This window comes from Oryctolagus cuniculus, chromosome X (assembly GCF_051225735.1).
Source record: "Oryctolagus cuniculus isolate XC-2025 breed Fujian yellow rabbit chromosome X, ASM5122573v1, whole genome shotgun sequence".
NCBI classification, from domain to species: Eukaryota; Metazoa; Chordata; class Mammalia; order Lagomorpha; family Leporidae; genus Oryctolagus; species Oryctolagus cuniculus.
The window spans coordinates 108140295-108167550 of NC_142888.1; the positions used below are offsets into that span (position 1 = coordinate 108140295).

The window sequence follows — 27256 nt, forward strand, 5'->3', positions numbered from 1 at the left end:
GGTGCCACTCCCTTCATTCCTGGGAAGCACCAGCACTTTCACACACAATTGCCTTTGTTCCATCAGTGAAATAGTAGCATAGTGAAAAAGGCAAAAAGCATCTTAGAACTATTGTGAAAATTGTTTTGAACTCTGAGACTTTCTAGAATAATCTTAGGGAGCCCCACAGGCCCATCAACCATACTTTGAGAAGGACTGGTCTACATTATACATAAAACTCTTTCCTTCTTTAGCATATCTTTGGTCACTTCACTGATTTCTCACTGAGCTCAGTCTTGTTTTAGCATTCTAAATATATTCTATGAGTGATCTCATCCACTTAAATGGATTCAGCTATCACCTATAAACTAATGACTTCCCAAAATCTATATCTCAAGTACAGATTTATCTCCTGACCTGCAGATCTATATTTCTGATCAATAACCTTTAGATACCTAAACCTAGTATAAACAATTTATCTTTTCTTCCAAATTTGTTCACACTCCTGAATTCCTAAAATAGGCTGTTGCTACCTTTGTTCAATAACCCAAACTAGAAATCTAGGGGTCATCCTCAATTCCTTCTTCTCCCTTACTGATAAAGAGCTTAACGAAGAATGGGTATTTGTTGCAGAAGACATCCCTTGGGATGCCCAAATCCCATATTGGAGTGCCTAGTTTTTTTTTTTTTTTTTTGACAGGCAGAGTGGACAGTGAGAGAGAGAGACAGAGAGAAAGGTCTTCCTTTTTTTGCCGTTGGTTCACCCTCCAATGGCCGCCACGGCCAGCGCACCGCGCTGATCCGATGGCAGGAGCCAGGTGCTTTTCCTGGTCTCCCATGGGGTGCAGGGCCCAAGCACCTGGGCCATCCTCCACTGCACTCCCTGGCCACAGCAGAGAGCTGGCCTGGAAGAGGGGCAACCGGGACAGAATCCGGCGCCCCGACCGGGACTAGAACCCGGTGTGCCAGCGCCGCAAGGCGGAGGATTAGCCTAGTGAGCCGCGGCGCCGGCCGCCTAGTTTTGAGCTCCAGCTCCACTTCTAAGTTGAGCTTCCTGCTACTGCACACTGGGAAGAGAGCAGTGTCTCAGTCCCAGCCACTCATGTGGGAGTCCTTGATTGAATTCTGGGCTCCTGGCTATTATCTGGCTCATCCCCAGGTGTTGTAGGCATTTGGGGAATGAACCGGTGGATAGGAGGACTCTATTTCTATCTGTATTTCAAATAGTTTTTAAAGTGTTCTTAAAAACAGCATGAATTTGTGATGTAGTACAATAGGGAGTTGCAGAGTCTATGTCAAACTGAAGAATACATATTCAGTTTAAGGGAAGTCAAATTCAAACCCTATGTGGGTCACACAAAACACATTTGTTGTATTCCTACCTCTGGAGCAGAAAGTACATTTAACATACAGAAAGTACTTTAACATACAACACCTATCTAACACTTGGCACAGAACAGGAGCAGGTAGCCCTTGCTATAGAAAATAACAGACTGTACAACAACTACAGGTTCTTTTTATGCAAGAGCCAGAGGAGCAAGGTGAAGGTGGTTTTGTTCCTGCTCTCCTTTCCTATCCGCACGTCCCTGAAATCACTAGCACATCCCCCAGGCAGACAGTCCTTTACAAGCAATTCAAGCAAAAGTTGTAACTTCCACACGTTGGACAACCCCTGTCTGGGGCCTTTAAAGAGGTTTAAACCCACTTCATAATCTCTCAATAAGGTTATGCCTGTTTGGATAATTGGAACTGTCAAAATCAATAAGAAAAGTTTAAAAACAGTCATGACAAGCCACTGTGAAATGAGGAAGATTGTAAGTCACTGATTACTATGATTTTTACAGAGAAAGCTATATAGTCTTTCCTAAATTGAGCATTAAGGTATAAAAGCTCCTTATTCTCTAACACATTTAGAGTTTGAACACATGTAATCCAGCATCTTCCACTAGGCAGGGATTTAATGAACATTTTGTGAGAACATCTGTTTGTTATTTATCTTTGTCTCATTTTACACATCAGCAAATCCCTTTTTACCACCAGGATAGAATAAAAATCACCATTTCATTATACAGCGTTCATAATTTTAAACTTCAACTAGAGGGAAGAGAAGCAACTGTCAGCACTGTATTCTACCTGTCAGCACTGTATTCTACCTGATGGTACAGGAAGAAGTAGAAGAGTAAGTAAATATAGAGGAGAAATGGTTAAATATATAAATCCCCTTAACACACACTCTGCTTATGGCTACTGTGCTTACTGTTTCAGCAAGTGCTAAGAATTAAAAGCTGCTCTATCTTTCTGGAAGGGTATTCTTATTTTTCCTACTTGAGTCTACACCCACCCCCTCAAAAAAAGGTGAGTATGTTTAAATGAATTTTTATGTTCTATAAAGAAAACTTCAACAAAGAAAAAAACTAATGGGCTTACCAGGTAGAGATCTTTGAAAACCTGGGAAACAAGAGAGATAAAGAGACTGCTGCTATATTTTCTTCAGTGCTTTTATCATATTGTGTGAAGCTACTGAACAGCATTTCTATATGCTCTCACAGTCAGTAGACATTAAGAGAAGGAGCCAGTATCAAGCTCATGGGAATGGCTAGTATGATGAGCTAAGGCTAGTGCGTGGCAGAGAAAGAATGCAGCCGACTTGGGCAGAGAAACTAAAGGCATTTCTGAGCAGCATATCCATCATGGCATCCCCTGGAAAATATTGTTATGTTTTATGGTAGATAACAATATTAAGCAAAATCTTAGTTTTAATAAGTCATAGTTGCCTTTTCCTTAGATCCAAATACATTGTTTTACATGCCATGGAGAATACTCAAGTAAGGAATGAGACACAGTCCATGCCTTCAAAAACTACAATCATTTCCTTCCATTAGTAATTTATAGTACACATACATCATTAGTCATGTATAAGGGGAACAAGTTCATCACATATAAACTCGCTAAAGAACAGGAGGATATTGAACATTGGATTGGGTGGTGTAGACAATAAATGTTGCAGTTCAGAGAAGGGGAGAATCAATGTAGGCTAGCAAAAGTAGGGAAGGTTTACTGTGAGGTGTAGTATGTGAGCTGGATAAGCTGGATAGGATTTAGAAAGATGAAATTAATCTATAACATGTCCCTTCATCCGATATCAGCACTTCAGTTCTTTAACACAAAAGTATTTTGAAAGTCCATCCCCATAACCACCAAACAGTTAAAGGAAGAGATAAGGAGACACACACATACCTCCCTTATACCTTCCTTTCTAAGACACTGGGAAATAGAAACCTCAGATAGAAATTATCTTAATATTTGATTAAAGTAATTGATGTTAAAATGTTTCAGGCTTAACCTTCCCATGAGACTGTTGTGTCCTAAAAAAGATCATCAACCAACACAGAATCTCCAATTGGTACAATAATGTGAGAAAAATATTTTGAATCTGGGAGAAGTCTCACAGAGCACTGTTTTCCTCTTGGTTCATGTCAGACAGTAGTGTTCCTTCCTCACATAATCTGCTAGTGCTTTTGATAGGCTGGAATACCGTGGGGAGCGCATGCCTTTTCCTCTTGTTTGCAACAACTTCTTTACCTCATTGGGCTCCTCATAGTTGATGGATATAGTAAACTGTAAACACTGGAAACCATCTGAAAAATTGTTGTAAGTTTCTATTTTCTCCTCTTTTGTTCTATGTTGTTTTATAAGGCAAAAGCATTTGTTAAGATATAGGAAGGCAAAGAAGATTGATAAGAATAAAATTCTCATAGATAATACAGTAGTCATTTTTATTTATCTTAGTGATTCTCAACCAGGCTTGTATAATACCCACTGAATACATATCAGAATCTTCAAGAAATCTTTTGCAAACTCTGTCTCATCAATCTCAGATACTTTGATATTTCCCCAAGGTGGCATCAGCATCAGCCTACCATTAATACTTACTACCTACCTTCATAACCTCTGCATGGCAGATCATCAATGCTAATGAAAGAAATGAAGGAAGAGAAGAAAAGAATGAAGGAAGAAAGGCAGGGAGAAGTTTAAAAGAAAAAAAAGCAAGAGGCAACATACAACACCAGTTTTCTAGTTGACTAAGCTTTAAAATCCTAATTGAAAGCTCTTCATTCTTAAGGACCAGCTTTCTGTTCTCCAAACTCTAGTGAGTGGGATAAGCCATGTTTGTCATGGCCTAGAAAGCCACTAGGTAAACACTGTTCCATCTATAGGTAAACACTGTTCCATCTATACAACCTGGCACTTTTGGTACCAACTGAGGCTGTGGGGTGTGAAGGAATTAGAAAGGTTCTGAATAACAATTGGCTCCTTGGTAGTAAAGGGTGGGAAGAGAGAGCAAAGGCCAATAAATCAGCATCACAAGACTGGCAGCACAGGCAATCATAGCAGTCTGTGTGCATACATATGCATATGTGTGTTCAAATGTGTGTGTAGAGAGAGTCAACTAGGGAGATCATGTGGAACTGCTGCTTAACAATCCAAAAGCAAATGCAAAAACCAGAGTCAAGCAAGGGAGTGCTATACCGAGGAGAGAAAGCAAAAAAAATAAAGGACACCACCATTGTAGTGGGAGGGGCAGATTCATGTGTAACTCCAAAATTGCAACAAGCTCAGCTAAAAGGATGAAATACCACGAAGATTATTCATAATACTCTATTACATTATCACAAGGCATTGTTGCTAGGGTTCAAAATTTAAAAAAAGACACCAAACAACACACACACACACACACACACACACACACACACCTGTAAACATAAGCACATATCTGCACACAGGATTAAAACAAACATGCAGAGAAACTCACCCACAGCCAACTACCACCCAGGCAGACACTGATACCAAAACATGTGCACAAAAACACACACATGCATATTAACTCCAGGATAGGACTGAGTGAAAGAAACCATCTTTGACTTAGCTAATTTTCTCCTTCAGTTTGGTTGTTCTTGGTGTCTTCACTTAGGTATGAATAATCCGTCACTGAACAGGACAACTTCATTTTGGTTCTTATATGACATACTTATACCAAGGGGATTATAGTCACTTAGAAAACAAAAAGGTAGTTACCAAAAGTACATAGTGGTGTCTCTGAAGGGGTTCAGAGAAACTGTACAAAGCCACTCCTCATAGGATTATATTTTAAGTGAAGTGTGCATACACTTTTAAAAGGCATCATTAAAAAGGCTTTTTTTAAAAAAATTAGTTCCTGTCTATAGATTCAATGTAATCCATTTCAAAATCCAAATTGGCTTTTTCTTGCAGATATTGACAGGTTGTGACATTCAGATACAGATGCAAGAAACCAAGAATAGCTAAAAGAACAAGGTTAGAGGACGCTAATATCCCAATTTCAAAAATTACTACAAAGCTACAGTAATCAAGATGGTGAAGGGCAGGTATAGAGATCACAGGAACAGAATAGAATACTCCAAAGTAAACCCTTACATTTACCTTCAACTGACTTTCAGCAAGGGTTCCAAGACCATGAAATAGGGAAAGAACAGTCTTTTCGGCATATGGTATGGGGACAACTGGATACCCACAGGAATAACAGGATACTTAACCTTATATCATATACAATTGTAGAACAAAACTTAGGAGTAAATCTTAATGACCTTGAGTTAGGCAATGGTTTCTAATATGTGATATCAAATCACAAACAACAAAGAAAAAATAGATGAGGCTTCAAAAAAATTAGAAATGTTTGTGCTACAAATTGATACCATCATGAAAATCAAAAGACAACCAACAAAGTTGTAGTAAGCATTTACAAAACCACAATGAAATACAATTTTATGCGCATTATTATGGCTGAAATAAGAAGACAGCCTGTAAGTTGACAAGACTGTGGAGAAACTGAAATCCTTACTGCTGATGGGATTGTAAACTTGTGTAGCCTCTTTGGAAAACAATTATGGCACCTCCTCAAAAAGTTAAACATAGAGTTACAATATGATCCATGTATATACTCCCAGGTATAGGCCCAAGATAAATGAACACAGATGGCCACACAAAAACTTAAACATGAATGTTCATGGTAGCATAATTCATAATAGTCAAAAATTGAAAACAACCCAAATGTTCATCAACTGATGAACAGACAAAATATATAACCTATAACGGAATATTACCCAAACAAAGAAATGAAATACCAATGTGTGCTATAATATGGACAAACCTTGAAATCATGATGCAAAAGGAAAGGATCACATATTTAATGATTCCATTCATGCAAAATGCCCAGAATGGGCAAATCCATAAAAAGATTAGTGGCTGCCTAGCACTGAGGAGGTAGGTGGTAAAGGGTATTGTAAGGTAATGGTTAAGGAGATTAGTACTGGCTGGTGCCGTCGCTCACTTGGCTAATCCTCCACCTGCGGCACCGGCACCCCAGGTTCTAGTCCCGGTTGGGGTGCTGGGTACTAGTCTTGGTTGCTCCTCTTCCAGTCCAGCTCTCTGCTGTAGCCCAGGAGGGCAGCGGAGGATGGCCAAGTGCTTGGGTCCCTGCACCCGCATGGGAGACCAGGAAGAAGCACCTGGCTCCTGGCTTCGGATTGGCGCAGCAAGCTGGTCGTAGCGGCCATTAGGGGAGTGAACCAACAAAAGTAAGACCTTTCTCTCTGTCTTTCTCTCACTGTCTATAACTCTGTCACTCTCTGTCTAACTCTGGCTGTCATAAAATTAATTAATTAATTAATTTTTGGTAATGATTGTAACTGTCAATAAATAAAATATCATTAAATTATATACTTAAAATTCATGAATTGTTTAGTATACAAACCATACCTCAATAAGGGTGCTAATTAAAAAAATCAGTTACTCAAGCAGTATATTGTATTTGTTTTCTGCAAGTGAGGTGAGGCTGCTTAGTGAAGGCTCAAGGAATATGCAGAATCAGGGCCACCACACTACACAACTCCAGAGGATTCAATTCATGTTGTAGTTTATGTGAATGGTGATATGCCTAAAAGTAGGAGCTATGAGTAGAAGCTGAAGGGAGAGCAATTTTGGGTCATTTGTGCAAACATTCAACAACTGGTGCCATTCAAAACTAAAATGTGGTCAAGAGTGCCAAATTATTGGAAGTATGAAAACATAAACTGGATTGACCATCTGAGGATGGAGTAGATGGGTTCATGGAACCCATTCATGGAACATACAGTAGTGTATATGTGTAGAGGGGGAGGGAGGCTGACTTCCTAACTTTTAAGGTTTCTTACAACCCTAAGATTTTATCAAAATTAATATAATACAAAATGTTTCTGAACTTTCATCTGAAATTTTTTTTCATTCATAACCATCTCCTCATTAGCCAGGAATATATGAGTACTTTATATATTTCCACTAGAGACATAAATCCCAATAGTGATTTCCTATGAAATAATAAAACTTGATGTTGTGGTTTAGGCCATTTCTAATATATTTATATGCTGTCTCTGGCTCAGTCATTTAGCAATGGGCTCATCTACTGGATTCCTTTTTTACTTTTTTTTTTAGTCTTCAGCTTTTAAGCATTGCACTTCATAAATGTTAGAACAGCATCCTACATTACAATTAATATTGATAATAGTTAAGTTAATGAATATAAATCATTCTGAATTATCTTTTCTCTCTTTCTATCCTCCTCTGTCCTTTCACCAGATAAGGAATATACAGGCTGTTGGCTTTTACAAGTTGCTCTCAAAGCTCTGGAATGATCCATCTGGCTGAAGGTTTCAAATATTTTGGCTTAAGTCCACAAATGCCATAAGAAATTGGCACTCCATTCTACAGTGCTCTTCTCTCTGTCAATAATTTGGGATCATAAAGGAAAATGATTTGGCAGGTGCTCCATTATGATCCAGATTTAAAACCAGAAAGGGTACCAGTCCTCTCCTCCACTTTACAATTTGAAACTAGTTGGAATGATTCTATACTGAAAAGAGAGAAGTTTGGATTCTGTGAGAGACTGCTTACCCATCATCTGCTTCATAGTAAGAAGGAGCAGTTTAAGGTACCGGGAGGGGCATCTTTCCAATAGTGTCCTGCAGATCAGAAATGGCTAGACAGCTTCAAGTATATTCCTCACTTAACTTGTCAAGAAGGACAGGCAACACATATAGTAGATAGTAGCTAAGCAGTGCTGACTGAGCTATTCTGCATTATTGACATCTGAGGCGTACACACAGAAAAACCTATATAGAAAACCTCAAATGGAAAACATCTGCAGTGAAATCGTACTCATTGTCCAACTAGTACACCAGAGCCTTACTATAAATTCCATCCTCAGGGTTCATGCCTTGGAACTGTGTCCGAGTGTTCTAACACAGCCCTTCTGTTACTTCCAGTAATAAATCCCTGTGGACAAAGTCCAAGAAGGGCATTGCCCTAGATCATGTTCCATGTTAGAATGAAGTTCTCCTCTGCAGCTTGTGCTTCATCTAGCCTTGATGTGAGGCCAGCAAAAGAAATGTTCTGGACAGTAAGCTGCTGGGTGGGGGTGGGGGATTATTTTTATTTTAAATAGCTGTAAATATTTAACAAAACAATTATATCTTTCCCACTTCAATTTCTTCAGACTATTTCTTCCCAGGTCATTTCTTTCCCTTCTTGTTAAAAGCTTTGCAAGGCCCATGGATAGGGCACTTGGGGAACTCCAATTTAGATGGGGAGAGATACTACTGGAATCCCAGCCTCATTTCTCCAGTGGTCATATTTCTGCCTGTGCTTATCCCTTTTTCTGCCAGATTGTGCTCTTTATTGTTCACACCACTCAAAATAGCCATGAGCACAGATATTCAGGAACTACTCAAGCTATCCTTATTGTATTTACTTTGTGTCCCAAACTCATAAACCACTCTTCTCGGATCCCTTATGTATTTCAATTACTCTTTTCCATTTCAAGCATCTCAATTCCAGAGAATGGAAACTTGGGTGTAGTCTTTTTAGCAATTAAAAGGGATTCTCACTACTTTAAGAAGTTACTTGTCCTTATCCATGTCAGTTACTCATATCATATTGGCTTTTAAAATGCTATATCATATTGCAGACTCTTAATATAGTTTACTATCCTCTGTCACCTGCATACTTATAAAAATATGAATCAAATTTACTTTCAGTGATGATATATTTGTTTGATGTTCATAAGCAAGATAAAATGTAATATGCCACCCATCCCCCAAAATTTTCCAGAATAATCTGACTTACTTTCTTGAATATTATTGCCATTTTTATTAAATACAGAATTTTACAATTATTTTATGTTATTTGCATTCCTTATCAAAAGTTGAGGTGAACTCAGGTTGGACAACTTCCACTGCATAAGCTGGGCAATTGCCATGGCTCAGCAGAGTACATCAGGGTTGTAGTTCTTTGGAGTTTCTGTACTACCTCTAAACTCAAGGACAGGGTTTGGGAAAATGCCAACCAGGTTTGGCAGCAAGAATCAGAGCAGCCTAGGGCAGAGGATGGGAATGGCAAATGAGTAGAGTGTATAAAGAAACTTTACAAACTCTCAGTCAGAAGCTCTAACTGGATACATTCTAATCCCTATTCGGTAGACAATTAGCACAAGGAGTGTTTTCTTTACAGTCTTTCACTTTACACTGATATGGGATGGCTGTGAATAAATACCCTAGTACTGATAACCTCTCTTTTCCTCTCCCTCCCTTCTCCCTTCTCCCTCCTCTCCAGGCCTCTATTCTCCTTCTACCCCTTCCCACAACACACACACACACACACACACACAGGTAATTCACAATTACATGTGTAAGTAAAAGGCTACAGGAATATAGGCTTTGGAGCCTGGAGACAAATGAGTGGTATATAAAAACCTCACGTAAGAAGGACAACTAACATTTATTTACTTGAGAGTCCTGATTTATTTATTGAGAATGCTAACGAGGATTAAATGAAATAATTTATGTAAAATCCTAGCATGGTTCTATAGTACACTTCTTTTTGTTTTGTTTTGTTTTGTTTTGTTTCCGACAGGCAGAGTGGACAGTGAGAGAGAGAGACAGAGAGAAAGGTCTTCCTTTGTTCACCCTCCAATGGCTGCCGCGGCCGGCACACCACACCAATCCGATGGTAGGAGCCAGGTACTTATCCTGGTCTCCCATGGGGTGCAGGGCCCAAGCACCTGGGCCATCCTCCACTGCACTCCCTGGCCACAGCAGAGAGCTGGCCTGGAAGAGGGGCAACCGGGACAGAATCCGGCGCCCCGACCGGGACTAGAACCCGGTGTGCCGGCGCCGCAAGGCGGAGGATTAGCCTAGTGAGCCGCGGCGCGGGCCATCTATAGTACACTTTTAAAACACATTTCATTTCTTCTCCAGTCTGGTTTAAATTATGAAGGGTCAGGGCAGGTACTGCAAGGCAACTGATCACGCTGCCAACTGGGACACTCACATACTTCCCATATCTGAGTGTTAGTTCGATTTCCATCAACTTCACTTTCAATCCACTTTCCTGATAATGCATCCTCAGAAACAGCAGGCCATGGTTCAAGTACCTGGGTTCCTGTCACCTACTGGGAGGCCTGGAATGAGTTCCTGGCTCCTGTTGCTGGCCTGGCCCAGCCCTATACTATATGTTATGGGCATCTTGAGAGTCAGTCAATAGATGGAAGACATCTCTCTCATATACTCTTGCTCTCGTTCTGCCTTTCAAGTAGATGAAAATAAACATTAAAAATAAATTATGAACAGGGCCAGCATTGTGGCATAGCAGGTAAAGCCACCGCCTGCAGTGCCAGCATTCCATATGGGTGCCAGTTCAAGAACCAGCTGCTCCACTTCCAATCCAGCTCTCTGCTGTGGCCTGGGAAAGCAGCAGAAGATGGCCCAGGTCCTTGGGCCCCTGCACCCACATAAGAGACCCAGAAGAAATTCCTGGCTCCTGGCTCAGATCAGTGCAGTTCTGGCTGTTGTGACCAATTGGGGAGTGAACCAGTGGATGGAAGCCTCTCTCTGCCTCTCCTTCTCTCTGTGTAACTCTGACTTTCAAATAAATAAATAAATATTTTTAAAAAAGAATACAAAGAGAAAGGAATTGCAGGATGTGCTAAAAATGTCATCAACTGAAAAGAGTACAGAGTTCTGGGATGTAGGCAACAGAGGACGGGACAGGCAGGCATCATTATTTACCAGATAATTTCCATAGATAGCAACAGTCAAGTTTACTACTCTACTTATGTGTTTTTCTCAATACTAAATATTCTGACATTGGTTCTTTATAAAGTAACCAAGTATAATTAATACACATAATGAACTCTACACAATAAAACAGAAGGCCTTGATTTATATCTCTTTAATTAGAGAACACAGTCTATTTCTTAACCAAATTCCTCCTAAAATCTGCTCTGAATCTAGAATTCTATTTTAAGTAATGAAATCATCCTGAAAGGGTATACTACTAGTTCGAGGATGATTTATCAGAGGGAAAAATGGAAGCTAAAAAGCAGTGAGTCATGAGTGGCTGAACAATCCAAATGAGAATAGTGAAAGTGTATATGAAAGCTAAAATACATAAAAGCATCTGTGACCTAAACAATGGAACTAGGAACTCTTGCCTCTGTTTTTTTTTTTAAGATTTATTTATTTCTTTGAGAGGCAGAGTTACAAAGACAAAGAGGGAGAGACAGAAAGGTCTTTTATGCGCTGGCTCAGTCCCCGAATGGCCACAATGGCCAGAGCTGGGCCAATCTGAAGCCAGGAGCCAGGAGCTTCCTCTGGGTCTCACATGTGGGTGCAGGGGCCAGAGCACGTGGGACATCTTCCACTGCTTTCCCAGGCACATAGCAGGGAGCTGGATCTGAAGACAAGCCCCAAACCAGCGACCTCTTTCTACTGATTAACTCAACTTTCTTATCCCTAGTTTAGAAATCAAGGCTTAACAGCCAGCTCTTAATAGCAAGACAACATGATGGGAAAAACTGTACTGATGAGAAATGCAGAGTGTATTTCTTATTTAAATTTAACTGTGATAATAATTTGTTAAACTACTTGTGAGAATAACTCATTTTAGGCCATTTAAAAAAATATAAACTATCATAAAAAGTTATAATGGGCAGGTTAGATACCAAGAGATCAGGACTTTCTATGCTAGAACAAAAAATTCAAACCATTTTAATAATAGTTTTTTTCAACAGTGTAATTAATATTCATATCCATAGAGACTACAGATCAGGACTTAACATTTTACTCTTGACTTTGAATTGTGATTTGCAAAAGGCAAAGGTACATAAGAATCACCTAGAGAGTTGCTAAATGTAGACCACTGAGAGTGATTCAGTAAATTAGGGATGGGGATCAAGGAATCTACATTTTTTTAAAGATTTATTTTTTTTATTTGAAAGTCAGAGTTACAGAGAGAGAAGGAGAGACAGAGAGAGATCTCCCATCTGCTAGTTCACTACCCAATGGCCACAATGGCCAGGGCTGGGCCAGGCCAAAGCCAGGAGCCAGGAGCTTCATCTGGGTCTCCCCAGGACTGCAGGAGTCCAAGCACTTGAGCCATCTTCCACTTCTTTCCCAGGCCACTTAGCAGGGAACCGGGTCAGAAATGGAGTATCCAGGAGACTTGAACCAGCACCTATATGGGATGTAGCACTGTAGACTGCTGCTTAACCTGCTGAGCCACAGTGACAGCCCCAGGAATCTACATTTTAAGCATATGCCCTAGGTCATGTTGTCATGAGTAGTTCCTAGACCACATTTTGAGAAATACTGTGATTACACATCAAAAATTCTAATGATCACTTTTACATACTGATGCATTTTCTTATATGTTTAAGTGTTAATGTGGGTACATAGGCAAGGCTTTCTACCTCCACAAAAGTGCAAAGTATTCTACAAAGGCAAATGAAGGAGCTTCCAAGGTAGAGTATAACTGAGTAAGGATAAGTTAGGAGAAAAAAAAGTCAAGAAGATAGGTGTACTAGAAACAAATCTTAACACAATGTTTCGGAATACCTGTGCAAAGCAGAAGTGATCTAGTCACTTGGTTTCTAGAACACTCAAGTTCTGGAACCTTGAACCAGCAGAAGAGAAAAATAGCCTTGGTGATACAGTTGCTTAAGGTCTAAATAGTGTATGTGAGTGCTAATTATGTGCAAGGCAATAGATCACATACCGAGAGATGAGTAAAATCTGATCTATGACTTCAAGAACTCAGTCTAATGGTGGAAAATAGGCAATAAATACTATCATACAATAGCAGGTGTGGTTTGCACTGAATCTTGTATGTTGACTCTCTATTGTTGCTGGAGATGTGGAAGAATAGCAATTTAAGTGTTAAGAAAAACACAAACACGAGGAAAGTCACAAGAACTCTGAAGTGGTCTAGTTGGCAGGCAAATAGGGCACAGCGCAGGTTGTGGAAAAGGAGACCAAGGTGTAAAGTCATTCTGAGTGGCTGGGATGAGACCATCATGGCCCTGAATGCCTGTTTGGGAAAAAAAAAAAAAAAACTCAAAAACTTTAAGAAGATTTTTGAGAATAGGCTCACAGGGTAAGATCTGCATTTAGAAAGAATACTCTAACTACATATAAAATGGAGTGGGGAGAAAGTATATGCAGGAAAGTATATAATTGGTCATTTGGCTACATGGACGACAAACTCCACTCTGGTTGGCAATGTTTTTTGCTGCAAAAATCTGAGATCCAAGAGAGAAGAAACAGAATATGAAAGAAATTTTTAAAACAAAGCAGAAAATCTAAAGAAGGAGCATGAGTAGCGGCAGTGTTCAGAAACTGCTGGTGCTGTGGTGATCCACTATCACTCTGTCAACAGAGGGTACCAGTGTTGGGGGTCAGAAAGAAAGCAAAAATCTTCAACAGCTCTGGACTGTCAAAATCTTCTGAGGTCATGGATAATGGGATATCTTTTCTGGATGGCCCTCAGGTGGGGCAAACAGCTTCTTTGATGAAAAGACATCACATGGTAGTTAAGAGCATGGGCTCTGGATCCAAACTTGCTGTGACTGCATCTTGACTATGCTACTTAGTAACTGTGTGACAACATAGGCAGGCTACTTAAACTCCTGTGTCTCCATTTTTTGAAACCCTAAAATGGAATTAATACTACCTATTTATGGGAGAACTGTGAAAATGGATGGGTTCATACATGAGATTTCAAAAAGTTCATGGAAAATGAAATTAAAACATGCTTATTTTGATGTAAAAAATGTACTGTACCCCTTACAATGTGCAAGTATTACATATTAGATTAGTCTGAATTTAAAAGATAAAAATTGTTTTTGAGGGGACGGTATTGTGGTGTACGGGTTAAAACCACTGTCATATGGGCAATGGTTCAAGTCCTGGTTGCTCCACTTCCAATCCAGTTCCTTGCTAATGTGCCTGGGAAAGCAGTGGAAAATGGCCCAAGTCCTCGGGCTCCTGTATCCATGTGGGAGACCTGGAAGAAGCTCCTGGCTCCTAGCTTCGGATCAGCCCAGCTCCAGCCATTGTAACCAATCGGGGAGTGAACCAGCAGATGGAAGATTTCTTTCTCTCTCTCTCTCTCTCTCTCTCTGTGTGTATGCGCATGTGCGTGCGTGTGTGTGTGTATAACTCTGATTTTCAAATAAATAAATAAATCTTTAAAAAATTGTTTTTGAAATCCATGAATAGTTTCTTCACACTACACATTTTCTATGGACTTTCTAAAGACTCCTCATATAAGTTATTTATAACACAGCAAGGCAGAACAAGCATTCAATAAATGTTAGGTATTCTTATTATTGTATACATGTATGGGTGGGGGACACATACTTAAATGGTGCTATGCTAAATAACCCTTCAAGGCATCAGTGCTACACCTATATGATGTCAATGAGTATAATGTAGCAGCCCAAGGGTCATTTATAATATACCATCCTGCATAGACAACATGCCTTAATTATTGCTCATAATGAGTAGGTGAAGCTCTTTTTAGAAAAATGTAGATATGAATAAGTACAATTTGTAAATATTGTCAGCTATCCCCTTAAGTAAGCCATTGCAAGCTGGCTCCAGCACACCACTGGCTGATGTATACCAACTCTTAACACTCCCATTCCTAAGACCTGCCCTTCACTAACCCTGAAACACATTCCATCAGACACCCCAACTTCAGTTCCCTGAAGAACCAGCACCTAGAAATCCCTAATTTCCCTTGGCCTCAAACAGTTTAGGGAACAAATGATTATTTTGTAGATGAAAGAATTTTTCCTTCACCAATTAGGAAATGTCAATTTCTTTTGTTAGATGGTTTTTGTTTAGCTTGTATTTTTTACTTTTTATTTTTATATCACTATTTTCTTAGAATTGTATCTATGAAATATATTCAATCTGTTCTCTTTGTATTAGTATTACATTAACATGAAAAAAATAATATATCAAAAGAAAAAATAAACAAAAATATCAAGTTCTTAAAAAGCACCAATAAGCTTTTTTTCATTTATACGAAGAGGACTTCTTCCCAGGAAAAGAAATGGACTAAGGGGGGTTAGTCAGAGCTTCCAAACATGCAGAAAATTTGTCACCTGAAACCAGGTTCAATATGAAGCTTCCAATCACCTGTCTACTTTGCTCAGTTCTCCTTCCTCTAATCCAGACTTATTTCCTCAGGTTCCCTCCTGTATTTTTTTGTGTCAAATTCTATTTAGTTTTAAGAATGATGAAAGAGCTTCATTTTAGCCTCCTTTCCTTTTTGCCAGAAGGAAATAGCATGAAGATAGCTTTAAGATATGTTAAAGCATAAAGATATCTTAGATAAGTATAAATTCTAATTTACATGGTATCTGAGACAATATATCCATCATCACCTTTCTAAAAGTCTCATAAAAAGATTATCACAATATTTGCCCTCTGGCTCATTTTCTTGACAACATTCTCAAATATTCATTGTCAAATGCTGAAGAAGAGCACTGTCAAATGCCAAAGAAGTAACTGTCATTTTTCCAGTATACGGGAACAGTCTCTAATGAATTCACAGCTAAGAATGACTCCTTCAAGAATATTTCTTGAAGGGATTTTAAAGAAAGTTTTACCAGAGAGTTAGCATGAGCTACCTAAATATCTAGGTTTATTTGATGAATTGATATTGCAGATTTAAATAGTATTTCCTTCTTCAGTGGGACAGAAAGAATGTGAGTTTTTTTATTAAAACTAATGAATTTAAAATTGAGAAATCATTTGGAAATTTCAAAAGATGGGGAAGCCAATGAGGGAGGGAGGGAGAGAGAAACAGAAAGTAAGAAGTGTGGAACTGAGTTAGCTATATAGATTTTCCTGTTGATCTGCACAAAATGTTCTAATTTAAAAAATATACAGCACTTATAATTCATGGGCAGTATATTTTAAAATATACATACTTTTATTAAAACAATCTCAAAGGTTCATTAAGCAGAGTATTAAAAACAAACTAGCATTTCAGAAGGGAAATATTCCATATTAACCTTTCAGATCAGATGACATTTTGCCTCCTAAAAACTTCACAAGGCTCTACTTTTATTTATATTGATGCATAATTTAATCCAAACACTAGTGTTTCAGATATATCAATAAAAATCTAGAAAGCATTCACATATTAAAATACATGTTGGATTAAAATATTTTTGAAAAACTCTACAGTTCTATCAAATATTACTTTTTTTTTAAACAAATGACTGAATTTAGTTTTCCTGATTAGTAGTTTAAGTCAAATTTACCCTGGATCCATCAACTGAGAGGCCGCCTGGTATAAGGAAGGAAAAAGCATAAAACCAAGGAGTTGAGGCTCTACCATTTGTTAGACATGAGACCCTGGGCCAGTTACTTATCCTCTGTCTCTGTTTTCTTACCAATCTAATGGAGATCATGTTGCCACTGCCCTCACTCAGGGTTGTTTTGAGGATCAACTAAAAAAGTATGTATCAAGTCACTGTATAATTGTTATATACCACAACCACTGTGATTCAATAATTAGAAACTATACTGCAATTATAATTGTTTAACAGAGTAAAACCATTTTTAAGGGAATAAAACCATTAAGGAATTAAACATGTATTAATGATCAGCATAAAATTCATTCTTAAAAGCCACATGTTTGTCATTATTTGTTAGGTCACCTTGGAATTGAGAGATGGCAAGGAGATAATGTCACTGCCTTTTTAAAAAAAAAAGTAAACATTTTTATTAGCACAGGAAAGTTCTGTCCAGACATAGTAATTCTAGTAGCATAACAAAGTCCAGCATTTTTCACAGCCAGAAACTTAAACCATAACATCAGCCCATACGAAATCTCCATTTATTGAACAAAGCAATATTTTCCATGAGAATGTATCTATTTAATTTTGTAGTGGAGAAAACGAGACAGTCTCTGGCTTTAACCAGAAGAGAAAAACCTCAACAACTTCTCACATTAAAATATACAGAGATGTCTCTTCTAGAGTCAAGTATACACTGGGGTATGGAGAAAACATCCAGCAAGCACAACTTTCCACTTAGCAAAAACAAACCAGCCAATACCCAAAGAAGAAACTGAAGCTATAAATTCAAATAAACGGGCTCCAGGAAGACTACACAAACCTGCTGTTGCTTTAATTGCAGACAATTCAATTCAGCAGCTGTTGGTCCAGGCACTAAGGTTCACTGTATGCTCTTCAGCGTAACCTTGAAATATTGTCACTCACTCACTTCTCCACATCATCTGCATGCTGTCCAATTAATGAGGAGCGAAATCAACTGTCAAACCACGCATCAAAAACAGAACATGATCTTTTAGCTCTTAAGGGCAGGAGCATGATATTTTAAGGGTAACAAAGCAAGAAGGGAGATGAAGACCCTTGACAATAAATGATATTCAAACTTATCAAAACATGCTGTTGTAGGAACTAAGCTTCTGTTCTGTTCAGCAAAAAAGTGAAACTTTCTCAGGGTTTTTCATTTACAAGGGTCCTTTCCATCTAACTGCTATGTAAGAAGCCTTTAAAACAACATTCACAAATATCTGGTCAGTCTTCAAGTTCTGTATTATTATGGACCAAGATGTTTCTGAAAGCTTAAGAGACTACTTAAGGAACACTGTTGATCCAATGCTATTTTACAATACAGATGATTCGGGGCTGGCACTTTTAGCCTGGCTGTTATCAGTACTTTTTTCTACTAGGAGAATAAACAAACAATATTAATAAATTATGTTCATCAACCTAAGTTCAATAATGAAATAAAAATAAATTAACCACACAGACACATTCTGGAATGTTTCTTATTTGAAGTTTTCTTACTCTTAAGTATATGCTAATTCTATACAATCAGTTAAGGAATACAGGAGTTAATAAACTCAAGAGAAACATAACACATACTAAGTGTTTAAAAACTGCTTTTTGCTTCCAATGCACTGTGTCTTCTGTACAAACACTCCAGGCTACATCACATACTACCAGTTGCAGACACAAGACTTGAGAAATTCAATACAAGAATACAGCAGAGAAGCGTGCACAATTAAGGGATCAGGACTACCAATTTAACAGAAAACCCAGATTTTACACAGAAATCTGCTACAAATATTATAGCTAGGGGCAGGCATGTTTTATGCAGCTGTTTTGTTTAGCTCATTAGAGCCCTATTTGTCCTTCAATACAGTTGAATTGGAGGCAAAATAAGAAATGCACTTTGAAACAAAAGGGAAAATTCAGATAAAATAAGACATACCATACCTGTATATTGTACCAGGAACATTGTGACACTCTTCAGGGAACTGTTTCACGTTGTATCCTATTGTGAGTTATTCTTCCCTTACCCTCTTCTCTCCACAGAAAGAAACGCCAAAGCACTCCAAACCCCTACTACACCCTATCCCTAAGCCACCCCCTCATTCAGGAGAGAAAAAAAACAGCCACAATTCAGCTCAGATTCCCGATGCTTCTGTTTAGCTCAGCTCCAGCCGACCAACTGAGCTCTAGCAACGGAGCATAGGGAGGTGGATTCTGATGCCAGTAGCACTTCCATCCACTTCACTTACACAAAAGCAGGCAGTGGAAAATCCAGGAGCCTTGAAGACAAGGGCTGGAACTGGCTTTTATGAATTGCTATTACTGCATGTGTCACCATCCATCTCCAATGACGGACACTTATAGGCTGAATTGGGAGTGGAGGGGGTGGGGTGGAGGAGGTTGGAGAGCAGGTGGAGAAGCAATTAGCAGTATGTTCATCGGAGAATTCGTTCGGGATTTCATACATCAGTGCCTAAAGAAACAGCATGCAGTTGACAAATCAGAACTTTACGATTTGCATGCCTTAGAAGAAAGCTTAGCTCACAGCTCCGAACAAAATAATGCTTGCCCACTCTTACAGGGCATGTAAAGTCACCCCTCTGCTTTCTCTTTCCTCTGGCAACCCTTATTCTTGAAAAATCAACATTCAGAATGAATATTTGCTAATTTTCCCTAAAGAATTGTATTTAAAAGGCTGGAAGCAAAAGAAGTATAAAGGAATTAAATTCTATTGAACATGACATCTCTTAACAAAAAGGCAAGAAGCTAATTATTTTAAATCAACTTTTCATCCCTAGTCCCATTCCCCAGGTGCAGCTTTCACACCTATAATCAGTGAATCACACAACTTTTGTGCATATATTTAACACGGAAAAAAATCTGGGCCTACCTAAAAATAGTTCAGTTAAAGTCAAGGTGAAAAGTCAAGAGCTATGTGCAGGACTCACTTGACAGGTGGCCTTAAAAGGTACTTTACCTACAAGAGCTTCAGTTTTACTCATGTACCAAACTAAAGCACAATTTTCAGACCGATTTTAAAATTAATCATGAATAAGAACAAAAAGGACACAGTCTCTCAGGAAGGAAACATGATGCATTTGAAAGAGTACTGGGGCTGAGTATCAGGAAACCTAAGCTCAGGTTCCAGTTCCACAACTTTCTAGCAGTGTGACCCTGGAGAGTCACTTAACTTCTCTGAACCTAAATTCTAAATTCCCCAAAGCATAAACTGAAGACAACAGCACCTATCCTGACTGCTCCATAGGATTGCTCTGAGGAGTTAATGCAATCATGGATATCAAAACTCTTTTGTAAGTTGTAAAGGGCTATACAACTATGTGGGGATAATTATTACCACACCCTGAAGCACATCTTGTTTAAATTACTGAAATGAGGCACATCTAGCACATAATGAAAACAAATATAAAGGACTAATATAATGTATGAAATACTGTCAAATTTTAACATAAGAAGGAATCACTGCTCTTAAAACTGCACAGGGAGGAAACTTCTTGAAAAACTTTAAAATATGATACACCTGCATAACACATTAAAAGTTTATTAAAGAGACTAGAGCCTTCAAATTCCCCTTTTCCTTTCTGGAATGTCTATACCATTTTCTTCATATGGTCTGTATTGTGTCCCAGCTAGAATGCATACTATTGAACAATGAACATCTTCCCAGTGGGTGGGGAAGAATTTGAGTTGATTAATTAAGTCTAAATACACAAAGTAAAAATCCAAAGTCACGCTTTATGAGGCTCCAAGCTGCCTTGATACTATATATACAGTGACCAGCTGGCTTAAGCTGGGACACTATTTTAGCACATGAAGTCCTAGGGTGGCCACACCTGGGGCACTAAATGATCCAGGCAATGTTTGGGGACCTTTGGTTCAGCCAAATCCCACATGTCCTGATTTCCATCTGTATGGTGGTTACCCAAGTGTGTGTTTGTCCACATGGGCCAAATTTAAAGCAGCCAAAAGAAAGGTGGAGGCTATAGCAGAAATATCAGACGTCAGCTCCCTCCAGTGCCATCTGTACCTTCAAACAAGTACTCAGTCCAATCCAATTCTTGTGGGAAGAAAGAAAATTTTTTCTAATTGCCCCTTTGGATGTCTGAAAATGCCTATATATAAATATATATATATACACATATATATATTCTATGTTAAATCAATGGGGAAAATAGGTAATATGAACCATAAAACTTAGGTGACTGGTAGCAAAGAGCAATCAAGCTATTCAAAGGTAGAGAGGGAATAGGGGTCAAAAGGGGAGAAGAAGAGAGAGAATGGATCTAAAGTGAGAGTTTTCTTTCTAATCAGAAACATACTTGCTGGGAAAATAAAAAATCTCACCTTCTCCTAAACAGCACTTAACTTTTTGCAGTATTGAGGCATGGCCCATTTACCACTGCAGCAGCAAACCTAGCCTTCCAACTACTCAGGGAAACATCAGGAACTTGAAAAGGTACCAGTGGCCCTAGCACCAGAACTTGCTTTTTCTCTGGCATGCAGAAAGCCAGACAAGTAGAATATGGTTCCTTCAGAGGCCTCATAAGCAACCCTCTGCCACAGCCATTCTGTGGCACAACAGTCCATTAATAAAGGTGCCAGCCTGGGGCTGGCATTGTGGCGCAGCAGGTAAAGCCAGTGCCTGGAATGTCAGCAACCCATATGGGCAGTTAGTCCTGGATGCTTCACTTCAGATCCAGCTTCCTGCTAATGGCCTGGGAAAGCAGCAGAGAATGGCCCAAGTACTTGGGCCCAGTACCACATGGGAGACCCGGATGAAGCTTCTGGCTCCTGATTTCAGCCTGGCCCAGCCCTGGTGGTTGTGACCATTTGGGGAGTGAACCAGCAGCAAATGGAAGAGATTCTCTCTCTCTCTCTCTCTCTCTCTCTCTCGTCTCTCCATCTTTCTCTCTGTAACTGTGCCTTTCAAGTAAATAAATCTTTGAAAAAAAGAACAATAAAAGAAAGGTGTCAGCTTAACTTCAGGTTAGGCAAAAGGAAGCTTGCTGGAGACTTTAAAAACCATACTGCTAAGAAGGAAACAAAGGCTGCATCTCAGATTTGATCTATTCTGCCTTTGGGCATTTTAACTAAACTGCTTCACAAATTTAAGCCTGAAACTGAGGGGCCAGCATTATGGCGTAGCAGGTAAAGCCACCACCTGGGATGCCAGCATCCCTTATGGGCACCAGTTCATGTCTTGTCTGCTTCACTTGCTATCCAGCCCCCTGCTGATGGCCTGGGGAAAGCAACATAAGATGGCCTAAGTACGTGAGCCCCTGGCATGCACATGGGAAACCTGGATGAAATTCTTGCCTTCTGCCTTCAGCCTGACCCATCATAGCCACCCGGGGAGTGAACTAGCAGATGGAAGATCTCTCTCTCTGTCTTTCCCTCTCTCTCTCCCCTTCTCTGTAACTCTTTAAAGTAAATAATCTTTTCGTTAAAAAAAAAAGCTTGAAATTGATACTCCACAAATTCTACAGAAGGACCATTCAAAATACAAGAGAAAGGACAGGGCAGAAGATTTTTCGTTAGCTTCTTTCCCAGTCAAAAAATGAGTATGCTATCAAGAACATGACTTACAGAGTGTCCCAAAAGGAAATGAGATGGGAGGCAGGAGTTTCAATCCAGATTAGCAAGAATGGAAACAAAACCATCCAAGAATTCTCATTTAAAATACACACACACACACACACACACAAGACCACAGCAATGTTTCCACTATCCTGATTTCAAGCTCCAGAATGTAAGTACTATGATTCCCAAAACCACCCAGCTTCTCCTCAGCAGCCATCACCAAGCCTGACTGATCATTTCAAATGAATTCTTGTCATTAGCCACCTTGGATTCAGAGAAATTTTGTCAAAAACAAAAATCCCAGTGGAAGATTTCAAAGAACCAAGAACTTGAACCAAACCATGAACCTAAACGGTGAGAAACACCACTAATTTGCTAAACCACAAACAAAATAGAAATGTTAAGAGTATGACAGCAACAAAAACTACTGAATTGATTTCAACCAGAACAAAGCTTCATGTTTTCTGACTCTATCAAACTTGGACCAAACCCTCAGAGTCCAATCAGTTCAAGTTCCTGTAGAGAGTACATTTCAAGGCTTGGTTTTACGTGCCACAAAGCAATCACAGTGTTTATTAACACTGGACAAGGATTCAGGAGAACTGAGTTGATTTTTGTCCACTGCTGATTTTGGTCAATCCACTTACACTGTCTTAGAATCAGTTTGCTAGTCTTGAAATGGCTGAGTGGGATTGCCAACATTTCAGGCCTAATGAACTATGCTACTGTGAAACTTAGTCTAAGTGATGAAATATACAATGTCACAACTTGGTCCCACTCTCCAGGACGCTGAGAGATGGACCATCAAACTCTCCTAAGAGTTCATGTTTCTAACTTATTTTGAAATATGCCTCACATAAGAGTTGGTAACTGATCTTGTTCTCATCCTTAAGAATAGTTAAACTAATATTGTTTTTCAGAACGGCACCCCTTAAAAAATAAATAAAAGATTTCAAGAATAGTTTGTTTTACTTAATAGAAAGCTACAGGTAAATTGTCCCCCTAAAAGAACAAGAAAAGAAACAGCATGATCTAGAATATGTTGAGCACCTACTGCATGATGCTTTATATAATTTTCTTTTTTTTTTTTTTACAGGCAGAGTTAGACAGTGAGAGAGAGAGAGAGAGACAGAAAGGTCTTCCTTCTGTTGGTTCACTCCCCAAATGGCTGCTACAGCCGGTGTGCTGCGCCGACCCGAAGCCAAGAGCCAGGTGCTTCCTCCTGGTCTCCCATGCGGGTGCAGGGCCCAAGGACTTGGGCCATCCTCCACTGCCTTCCCGAGCCACAGCAGAGCTAGACTGGAAGAGGAGCAATCGGGACAGAATCCGGTGCCCCAACCGGGATAGAACCTGGGGTGCCGGCGCCACAGGCAGAGGATTAGCCTAGTGAGCCGCGGCGCTGGCTATATAATTTTCTTAATAAGACCTTATATTGCTGCTACACGGCAGGTATTATTTCTTTATTTTATACACAAGGAAACTGTGGCTTACTGATGTTAAGGCATACTTCTTTCTTAATTCCATAACTCAGTTGCTTTGTGAATATATCACATGGTAAATCAATACAGTAAATGTAAACTTCCTTGCATTGATACTGGGTTGATTTTTTAAAATGTCACCTGACAGTTCTGTATAATGGTTAGGATCACTACTAGACTATTTTCAGACAGACCTGACTTTCTTGAATTTGGGTTTATGGACAAGGTACTTAACCATACTGAGTCTTAAACTTTCTTACATGGCAAATGTGGTAAGAAGCAGTACCTACCTTGTTAGGTTGTTTGAAAGTGTCAATGATGTGATAGCAGTAACACAATACTAGGCACAAAATGACTACTAAACAAATGTAGATTACATCTACCCTTGGAGTCATAAACTCATAAACAATACAAGAAAGGAAAGGCTGCAAGTGCTCTTTAGCTACAGTACAGACATAGTTTGAGAGAGATTTTCGGTGGCCTACCTATACCTCCAAATATAAGTTGTACCTGTATATAAATTAGCATGATCATGAAACAGCATGAATTTATTAATTAGTGGTGTCTAAGTAGTAGCAAGACTCACCATGCAGTTTGCTAAGCACCTATTGTCCCTAGTTTCCTGGAATCTATTTTTCTAGAGAGAGTAACAGATAATAGTACTGTTAAAAGTACCAGGTGGGCTAAGGCAGCCTTCCTTCGTTAATTCTTCAAGTCTTGGTCTCTGTCTCTGTCTCTGTCTCTCTGTCTCTCTCCCTCTCCCCTTTCTTCCCTCCCTTTCTCCTTCTCCCTCTCTCTCTCACATCCCTCTCTTGTCTTATATACTTCCTTCTCCTCTCCTCCTCCAGTTGATTTGGGTATTGTGTCTCTTCCCCTGGCTGTAGCTCTGTCTCAACTCATCAGCATCAAGCGATATTTATGGAATGTGTGTCTGGCACTACACTAGATGAAATGGAGGGGCCTCCAAAAGGTAATTAAATAGACACGTGTTCCATAGCTAAACAGATCAAAGATGCACAGGCACAGGTAGACCAGAGTTAAGGCAACAAAAAAATAGTTTGTCCATCTAGTTAAAGATACGCATGCTGAAGAATCTGGGGAAATTATACTGATGCTTACACCTTATTTTAAAATGCACGAAAGATGGATCAATGGAAAGACTAGTGATAAAGCAAGTATACCATAAATTACAGAATCTAAATAGCAGGTATTTGGGTGTTCACTATACAATTCTTTCAACCTTTCTGTAGATTTTAAAAATTATTTATTTGGGAAGTAAAAGGGGAGAGAGAGAGAGAGCAATCCCATTCACTGGCTTACTCTCCAAATGCCTGTGATGGCTGGAACTGGGCTGAGGCTGAAGCCAGAAACCAGGACCATAATCCAAGTCTCCCATGTGAGAGGCAGGAATCCAATCACCTGAGCCAATCCCAGGGTCTGCTTTAGCAGAAAGCTGCAGTCACGAGTCATTGCTGGGAATCAAATTCAGGTACTACAATCTTGGATGTACACACCTTAACCAACAGGCTAAATGCGTGCTCCTCCATGGATATTTGAAAATTTTCATAACAAAAGGTTAGAGAAAAAAGGATAAGGTAAAGGATATAGTTTATTCAACCTCAAATGTTTCAGTACAAAATAAATGTATTTATATACAAGAGCATAAAACTTGGTAAATCTGAGTGAATAGTATATGAGAATTCCCATAGGATCCTTACAATTTTTCTCTATTTAAAAGGTTTTTGAAATAAGAAGTTCAAAGATAGTTTACTGAACACTAGATCCTTTCATCTACTGTCTTAGTTGCCACTTTTAGTAGAAACAATATTAGGTTAATAGTAGAATGACAGAATGGTAGAGGAGAATAATCCGCACCAAGACATTATGCTAGGCATGATGAGGGATTAAAAGTAAAAAACAAAACAAAAAAACCACAGTCCTTTCCCTGAGAGAACTCAGTGTAGATGGAGGAATGCCAAAGTAGTGTCTGAAAGGATGATTTGTTGGATCACAGATCCATAGGAGAGAAATATAAAGATTGAAAAGGTGGGTTGGAGCCAGATTGCAGAGTACTGAATGCCAGACTGAAGAGTCTGGACATCATCCTATGGATAATGGGAAGCCATTTCTGATATCTGAGTCAGGGAAAACTGATTGACTGGATAGTACAATTAGTTTGGACATGGGTACCTTCAACAGGCATTTGTTTCATATTCATATACTTCCGGCCCTTGTATCTACTACCTACTTCCCCTATCTGGACATGGCCTTTAGGGATTTACAGCATTCCAATTCTGCTCATTTTTCAAACAGCCACTTCCTGACATTTCTTCAGTGTCTCTCTATGCCTCCCCGCCCACAGACACATCCCCCAAAGGGAGCTGACCAGCACTTGCCTCAGCCCTGCTGACTCAGCAAGCAATAAATAAGCCTCATATAATGTTTTTGAAATGAAGCTGCTGCATTTTGAAACTCTGATTTCCGTCATGCTAATCAAGCCTCAATTACTGCTGGGCTCACTGATTTGATTGGAAAGAATGAATATTCAGCTAAGTGACATGTGAAGGAGCACAGGAAGGTATGTCCTGTGTGTAGAAGGGAACAATTGTTCCAAGTGCTCTTGAAATATGGAAAGAAAACTAAATAGAGACAGCATTGCTAAATAGAGGCAAGTGATAAGCCTAAAAACCTTTCAAAGACTACCAAATTAAAAAGGAGACTTTCTCTATCTCCAGTTTCCCTTCCCCCAAAGCCCATCCTTAAATCAAATCATGTTATCCCCCCATTTAAAAGCCCATGCTGGTGCACTCTTGTCAGTAGTACACTGGCCTGCTTATCATCAAGTAGACTTCCTTTACCCAGTAACCACAGGACACCTTTCTGGATTTGTATCCTGTCTCGCTCTCACACATTCCCAGTGGTTCACACAATATCACAGTTTTTTCTGAAGTATCCATTTTTACATATGTGTCTGCCTAACCCAGATTGGTGGCACCTCTGCCTAGAATTTTTGCCTGTAACTTCCTTGTACACCTAGAATCTAGGCAATGCCCAACCATCCTTTCTGATTCAGCACAAGTTAAACTTGTAAATTTCCCACCTGCAGCAGTAATTCCTTCCACCATGTTCCTGAAACCCTGTACATCTGTCTCTCTAGGAGCACCTTTCACATTGTAATGTAATCATCGGTTGGAGTCTGTCTCCCCTACTAGATTATGAGTTCCTTAAGGGCAGGCAGGCATTATGTCTACTTCATTATTATATTGCCATGGGGTCTGATCCTTGTGCATGTGCTCAAATGTCTGGCGAGGAATAAGTCTGAACACCCAGTGTCCCTTGAGTTCAAACTCCACATCGATGGCAAGATGAACATTAACCATTATATAACCGAAGTTATCCTGGCGAAGTGTGTTTGAGGAGCCAACTGAAGATGAAACGGGAAGAGGACATACTATAGAGCCTTATTGTGAGT

The 27256-nt window shown here is 39.4% G+C and overlaps 1 protein-coding gene across 50 annotated transcripts in view; it reads right to left on the bottom strand.

The window, feature by feature from the left end:
* The window catches only part of ENOX2 (ecto-NOX disulfide-thiol exchanger 2), a 322971-nt gene that overhangs the window by 286740 nt on the left and 8975 nt on the right, over window positions 1-27256 (bottom strand). The gene's annotated exons all lie outside the window — the stretch shown is intronic.